The sequence below is a fragment of the Staurois parvus genome, unplaced genomic scaffold (assembly GCF_062004578.1).
Source record: "Staurois parvus isolate SC_StPar_1 unplaced genomic scaffold, SC_StPar_1.0 ptg000153l, whole genome shotgun sequence".
Classification (NCBI taxonomy): Eukaryota; Metazoa; Chordata; class Amphibia; order Anura; family Ranidae; genus Staurois; species Staurois parvus.
Window position 1 is genome coordinate 10,727,228 of NW_028317949.1, and position 8,206 is coordinate 10,735,433.

The 8,206-nt window shown below is 37.2% G+C and overlaps 1 protein-coding gene across 2 annotated transcripts in view; it reads right to left on the reverse strand.

The window, feature by feature from the left end:
* The window catches only part of CDH12 (cadherin 12), a 1,084,366-nt gene extending 1,079,257 nt beyond the window's left edge, over positions 1-5,109 (reverse strand). For both annotated transcript variants that reach the window (XM_089674839.1, XM_089674840.1), the window contains exon 1: positions 4,411-5,109. The gene's annotated coding sequence lies outside the window, so the exon portion shown is untranslated. The remainder of the gene's footprint in view (positions 1-4,410) is intronic.
* Between the last annotated feature and the right edge of the window lie 3,097 nt (positions 5,110-8,206).

The window sequence follows — 8,206 nt, forward strand, 5'->3', positions numbered from 1 at the left end:
CAGAAAGCATCAGAAAATGTTGTAATATTTCTAACTGCCACTATTCTCACGAAATCTCAGATGGTGGTGTCTATGTGCATCTCATACACATTAGAACACTGTTTGGTCTTTCCATCAGGAGACTAACATCTAATTTTTTTAGACACCTTTAAAAGGTCAGGAATTCTTTTGTCGTATTATTGCAACTTCAAGTCAAATACAGCACTATATATGGATTTTAGAGCAAAACAAATAAATGTTATAAAATAAAAAAGCATTTCGATGTTTGGTGTTTGATATGATATATATAATATATGTATAAATCTGAATGTGATCAGTTTAGTGTAAAAATAATATGAAAAAACCTATGTTTCACTGTATAATGTAAAGTATATAGTAAATACAGTATCTGTATTAAGGAAGCCATATTAGTTCATTACATATTCAGACGCTCCTTCCTGCTGGCTTGCTCTGTGACAGTGACTATGTTAAAATGGGTCATATTCAACCTGATTAACAATATTAGATTCTCCATATGTCTAACTGAGCTTACTTTAACAGTTATTCCACAAGAAATGCTAATCATATTCCTCGTTAAACAGATGACCACAGACTGAGGTATAAAGAAAAGCAATACTCTAATTATAAGACAGAAAGCAAGTAAAAATAGAAATGTCATGTCAAAACGGATAACAATAAGTCAGACTCTCTCTCTGAAAATACACTATAGTTTCTTTTTCAAATTACTATAATGGCTGTCATGTTGTAAGGACTACCTGAGGCACCAGTAGTGAGACAAAGTTCTAATTGTGACTTAAATTGCAACTGTGGATAGGTAATGGACATTCAAATATTTACATATCGTTAGCAAGTAGTAAATAAACTTGGAGGACTTATGTTGATGGGCTTTTGTTCCCTTCAAACAGGATTTGCATTTTCTCAAGAGCAGGTCAAATGCAGCTTAGAAGGCAACCAATTGCAGGAAAAATTTACCTGTCAGTGAATTCTAAATGATTTTAAAAGCATCTCAACATGATGTCAAACTGAAAGCCCATCAATACAGCTATTTATGTAACTGCAGGCAACGTGGAGCAATTCATCCTCAAACCGCACAGTGGAAGCACTGAAATCTCAGCCTGCTCAGCATACCCTGTTCCCACCTCTCAGCAGTGACTCAACCGCTTAGCACACCCTATTACCCCATCACATTCCTAATGAACGAGTCCTGCAAGGTTCTGAAACTTTGCTTTTGTAATTATGATGTGATCACTGAATAAAGCTTTGGACCCATTTTGGAGGTCCCTAGTGTGCTGGAGATAAACTTTTCGCTCCCCCCAGCAGTGATTCAGATGCCTTCTATCCTTCTTCTTTTATTTTTAACACAGAGTACAATTTTGCAGGGGAATATAAGGTCTAAGATCTAATATCTAAGACTTAACTGGCTTCAATGTTTCTACTTTGAACTTTGAGGATGAATTGCTTTAGAGTATGTGCAGTGACCGAAGTTAGTGTGTGCTTGATTAAAAGTTCATTAGCTGCTTGTAAAAATATGTAAATACTTGAATGTCAGTAGACTGGCCATGGGTTTGTTTCTGGGTAGGAGCTGTACAAGATAACAATACTAAGTTCTGGATTTGGGTTTCCTTCTACCAAGGGCAGACTGACAACTCATGGGGCCCCTGGGCAATAAGGAATCATGGGGCCCCTGTGTCCTTGCCCACACTCAAAGCACACCCAAAAAAGCCTATAAAAGGTACCAGGGGCATTTCATGGGACCCCCTTACTGACCCCGAGCCCTCAGGCAGTGCCCGAGTGCTTGAATGGTCAGTCCGCCCCTGTCTTCTACCACATTCCATAAATGAACTTATGAAGATATTGTCTTACAAGAAAATGCTAGATGAAATGTCTTTTGCCTATTACTTGTATATTTCATAGGACCACACTCTACTTTTTTGTACACCAGTCATGTTTCCTGTATGGGCAGCACAATGGCTAAGTGGTTAGCACTTCTGCCTGGCAGCACTAGGGTCGTTGGTTTGAGTCCAAACCACAACACTACTTGCCTGAAGTTTGCATGTTCTGCCTGTGTGGGTTTCCTCCAGGTACTCTGGTTTACTCCCACACTACAAAGATATGCTGGTAGATTAATTGGCTCCTGTCTAAATTGTCCCTCATATGTGTATATATGGACATGAGTTAGGGTCCTTAGATTGTAAGCTCCTTGAGGGCAGGGACTCATGGGAATGTACAATGTATACGTAAAGCACTGCATAAATTGACAGAGCTACCTCTAATAATAACACAAATATGTAATACATGTTCTCAGTAAATGTCACACGATGTTAATATTAAAAATGAAACAAGCTGTCACATCATCATCTCACTATACTTTAAATTTACCTTACAAGAAAATAATACTTTTCCCTTACATTGCAATACTTTTATGCACATACAAGCATTATAACATGATTTTTTTAATGAATGTAATCCATGGTGGTTGATCATGCAAATAACTTCTTCATGCAACACTTCTAAAAATACCTTGTATAGATGCAAATCTGTTCTTTCAGATGAATTTGCAATCTGCCATACATAAACCGACACAGTAAATTAGGCCACAAAAGAACTTATCAGCTGTTATTTCTGCACTCTACCAAATCCATCAAGCCTGCATTCTACCAAACCCATCAAAAATCACATCTCTATAGAAAGATAGCAGCATATAATTTGCTGTCATTACATGGGCTACATATGCGTGGCAAGGTACATATAAAACTTCAGCAGTGAGTGCTGGAAGTAAGGGGATGCACTATGCTATGATTGAATACATTCATCTATCATACCTTATACTTAGGACCAGATGTATAGATGGGCTTGAAGCACTGAAGGTACATTCCCTAACCTTGCATTATGAAGTTTTTCTGCAAATAATAATGCTAAAAACAAGAAGTGCTGTAATATTTAAGATAATGTAAGGCACTCAAATAACTGTACATTATACATTCCTTGACAATATGACACTGCCAAAGCAATAAATATCCATCCACAGACATTTTACCAATTAAACTTAACGTGCAGGAGGCAATGCCAGTAAATTGCCAGCGTTCACACAATCTGCTATCCTGCCACAGTCTCAACATAATACATTTTATGAGAAGGTAAAATTGTTCAGCCTATGACAAAGAATATCAAGCGGTATGCAAATGGCAATTCACAGAATATGTATTCATTCTTCAATCTCTGACTTTGCATAAAAATAGCCATCCTTCCAAACAAGTGTGCAATCAAAACTCCTCATCCTAGACACTTTTCACCTTGCCTGAGAAAATACGAACACTCCAGCACAAGTGGACAATGGACTCTTGTTAACTTCAAGAGGTGACCTTAGCTTGGCAAAAGAGTCCTTGAATTTGATCCGCTAAGTTGAAATTTAGAGTGACAGGGTAAAATACCTGGTTGCTAACTTGATGTGGCTTTCTGATTTAACACTTCATTCATCATATTTATATCACCTTACAAGAGATGAAGATTTGATAGCAAAAAAAAGAAATAGAGTATATGTGCTTTGAAATAACCCAGAAATGATTGATCCATTTTTCCTAGTAATTCACTGTAACACTGATGAAAGCACTCAGATGTATAGAAAAGCTTACAGGCTGTTGTCTTCGTAACTCATCCCAGCATTTTAAATGTCTTATCTGCAATAGGCAGACATTCTACTACTTCTCTTCTGTCCCTTAGGTACTATAGACCTATTAAGACAGTGAACTATTCTATAAATAAGAATGTTCTAAGAGAGAGATGGAAACAGAGTAGAATGTTGACATTAATAGGTTGTTTTCTATACTGGATATTCACTAGGCTAGAATCAAATTTCATTTTTTTTCATCATTACTGTGTTTAACCCTTGAGAGGCTTATATTATGAGGTCTTTTTTGTTGTCAGAAGAACAATATATTACCTCCCTACCTATTATGATTTACAATGTTAACCATTTGAACTCCAGTTGCGCTGGCTCCCTTTAAGACATGACACCTTTAAACTGCAAAGAGAAGTTTTATTCCAAAAGTAGCAAAAAGACATTCAGCACAGACTGTTCTTGCAAACATTTTTTTCCCAGCACTTCTACATCCATGAAAATCAGGCTTAGCATTTTCCTTTAAATAATAGAGCTCAATTTCTGTACTCTCCTCCAGAGCTCGCAGCCTTTCAGCTGGCACACCAGCCACATGAAAAGGTCAAACAGAAAACAGTTCACTCTGGAAAATTGACAGCCTACTATCAGGGAAAATAGTAAAGGGAGAAATAAAAGCTTTTTGTATTGACGGAGATAGAAGGCTGATTTGCTGCAGTGCAGAACGGCAGTTAGCTCAGAAGTTTCAACACACAGACTTGGAAGGAATTCATTCACCCAGATAAAGGATCACTTACCTTAATTGAGATGCTTTCGTTCCCTACAGCTCAAGCACCAAACAGCTGAACAGGCAAACCAACACCCAGCAGCTTGAGAAACTGCTTGTAGTGCCTCTGCGATTTCCTTCGCCTTTCGAAATCCTGAGAGCTTCTCTTGTAGAGTAGTATTGTACCACAGTAGAAAAATCTCCAGCCACTATGCCCTGGACAGGGCGAGCTTCTAACTAGGGCGATGGGCTCCTGTCAGGTCCCCTGAGACTTGGGATGATCATTGACCTGATTAGTGCTGAACACTCCCTACATGCAGGGAAAGCATACAGAGGATTGGCTGGTGACAGGAGAATTGGGGGGAAAAATGCACTGGAGCCACTTGGGAACGCTGTCTTTTCCAGACTAATGGATGTGTTGCTGCCGAAGCTGTGCAATTTGCAAGGAGGTTATGTACAGTGTTAACCAATGTGCTGCTGCCTCCGTGTGCTGCTGATGGAGCTGCTGCTGCTGCTGATGCTGAAGCTGATGCTACTGAGAGGGATACAGTAGCGATGCACACAGTGTTTGTGAAGGTACAACAGCCTCACACAGCGTGTCGAACACATTAATTAGAGACTGATGTAGCGGCTTCATAACAAGAGGCTTAAATATGCAATTTTCTCTAAGCTAGCAGATAAAGTAGATTAACACACTTTCCCTGACCCCAGAGACTGATTCTCCATTGCAGTGAAATGAATGTGGTGGTCTTACTGAGCCTTCGGCTGATGCTTGTCTGACATTAAAACAAAAACAAAAACTGCCTGCTCGTATAGATTAGCCCAATTTAACAGCACAGCAGAATGCTGAATAATTTCGGATGACACTCTTCAATCGCTGGAAAAGTACAAAGCAGCTGTAATCTCTACTTCCGGATTTTTTTTTTCTTTTAAGACATGGAAAACAGGGTTATGTTAACACAAGCTGAACGTGATCAATACAATGTTTTGTATGCTTAAACAGGAAAGCAAAGAAACGTGTCTGCTCTTTGATGCCCTAACTATCACATGTGAACATCGATATTCCCCCCTCCAGGCATGAAATAAAGAAATGCATAAGTGGAAGTATAAAAAAAATGACACATTACTGTAATTATGGTTTAATTACTGCTGCTGCTATAAATTTCTTTTAAATGAATTATCCTTCCCTGTTTGGATGATAAAGTTGAGGTGCTATAACTGAGTTAGCTTGTTACTAACCATGTACTAACCATATAGCACTTATAATATTATAAGTACTAACCATATAGTATCTATAGTATTATAAGTATCAACCATATAGTATCTATAGTATTATAAGTATCAACCATATAGTATCTATAGTATTATAAGTATCAACCATATAGTATCTATAGTATTATAAGTATCAACCATATAGTATCTATAGTATTATAAGTATCAACCATATAGTATCTATAGTATTATAAGTATCAACCATATAGTATCTATAGTATTATAAGTATCAACCATATAGTATCTGTAATATATGTACCAACCATATAGTACCTATAATATTATAAGTTCTAACCATATAGTATCTGTAATATTATAAGTACTAACCATACAATACCTATAATATTATAAGTACAAAGCATGCAGTACCTGTAATATTAAAGGTACTAACCATATAGCACTTATAATATTATAAGTACCAACCATATAGTACCTATAATATTCTATGTACCAAGCAGATAATAACTATAATATTATAAGTACTAACCATATAGTACCTATAATATTATAAATACTAACCATATACTGTAGTACCTATAATATTGCAAGTTCTATCCATATAGTACCTATAATATTATAAATTCTAACCATATAGTATCTGTAATATTATAAGTACCAACCATACAGTACCTATAATAGTATAAGTTCTACCCACATAGTATCTGTAATGTTATAAGTACTTACCATATAGTACCTATAGTATTATACGTACTAATGGTTTAGTACATATAATATGATAAGTACTAACCATATACAGTAAAACCTATAATATTATAAATACTAACCATCTTGTACCTATAATAAATACTAATCACATAGTACCTATAATATTATAAGTACTAACCATATAGTACCTATAATATTAGGAGCACTAATCACACAGTAATTATAATATTAGAAGTACTAACAATATAGAATGTAATTTACTAAAACCGGAGCACTGAGAATCTGGTGCAGATGTGCATGGTAGCCAATCAGCTTCTAGCTTCATCTTGTTCAATTAAGCTTTGACAGTAAAACCTGGAAGTTGATTGGTTTCTATACAGAGCTACACCAGATTTTACATGCTCCAGTTTTAGTAAATCTCCTCTATGGCACCTATAATATTATAAGTAATAACCACATAGTACCTATAATATTACTAATATTACTATAATAAGTACTAACCATATAGTATCTCTAAAATTAAGTATATAAGCACAAGATCTGGCATTTCTATTTTTAAATTAGCAACATGTATGTATACACTGTTTGCATAATTTTGCATTTACAGTAAATATAGGGAATGAACTAATGTTATTTTCTGGATAGTGTAGGTGTTCTGTAATATTTCAAGCCAGAGGTTCTATATTGCAGGTTCTAATTTAATTTTCTGTGCTGTGTCAGGTAAAATTAACATAGGGATTCATCTACATGCAAATGTACTGTATTTTAAATGGGGAGAGTGGTAAACAATATGGATTAGGGCTTCTTCTCAGATTTGATTCAGTTTATGTCAGCCACTGAAACGTATTCAATTATGTTTACTGAAGTAATTATCCATGGGATGCTGGCTTCACACTGAAGGGTCATACATACTGTATATGACTATGTGTTGTTTGTGGACTTTAATTTGATGGGTCTGTAAATGTGAACATACAGAAAGTTGTCACTAAGGGGTAGATTTACTAAAGCTGGTTCACTCAGAATCTGGTGTAGCTGTACATAGTAGCCAATCAGCTTCTAACCTCAGCTTGTTCAATTAGGCTTTGGCAATAAAAAAATGGAAGCTGATTGGTTTTTATGCAGAAGTGAGCCAGATTTTGCATACTCCAGCTTTAGTAAATAACCCCCCTATGTCACTAAGATTAACTGGGTCTTTTGTTCAAACATTTTTTTTACAGTTTAACTATTGTATTGGAGGGTTAAAACTCAACTCTGGGATGGAATAAAAAAACCTTCGGAGTGGGAACCCCTTGCACTGCCAGGGTCAAATACTCAATACATCTTGGGGAGAGGATAAGGATGCATTACTTACCTTACCCCCCACTCCAGACAACATTGGCACTGTCCTCCGCTCCTTCTGGCACTCTGGTTTGTAGGCTGTTCAGTATCAGCAATGTCTATTAAGCCTGCATTGTTCATGGAGGGGGCAGGAGTGCAACCACAATGAGAACACCTTAGAAAGGATGTTTGATAGGATTGATCACAATGCTGGATGAACCCTGCTGGAGAGAAGAATACAGTGAATACCCTTGAGAATACCCTTGTGCAAAAATGAGCATTTAACCCTTGCGTTGTGGGATGTCCACTGCAAGGGTAATTTTTTCTTGTGCCCAGAGTTTGACTTTAACCCCTTCCTGCTGCCTTCGCCTGGCCCTTTCAGAGGGTATGTAGGTGAAAGTGGGTATTCCGATCATGTGAGCACTGTGATTGGCAGTCACAGTGATCATAAATTTCACAAGCGCAAGCTGGCCTGGACTGGCCATAGGGCTGCCGGGCTTAACCACTTCCCGACCGGCCGTTGCGTATAAACAGCTGGACAGTGGCACTGCAGGGTCGGGTGGCCGTTTATA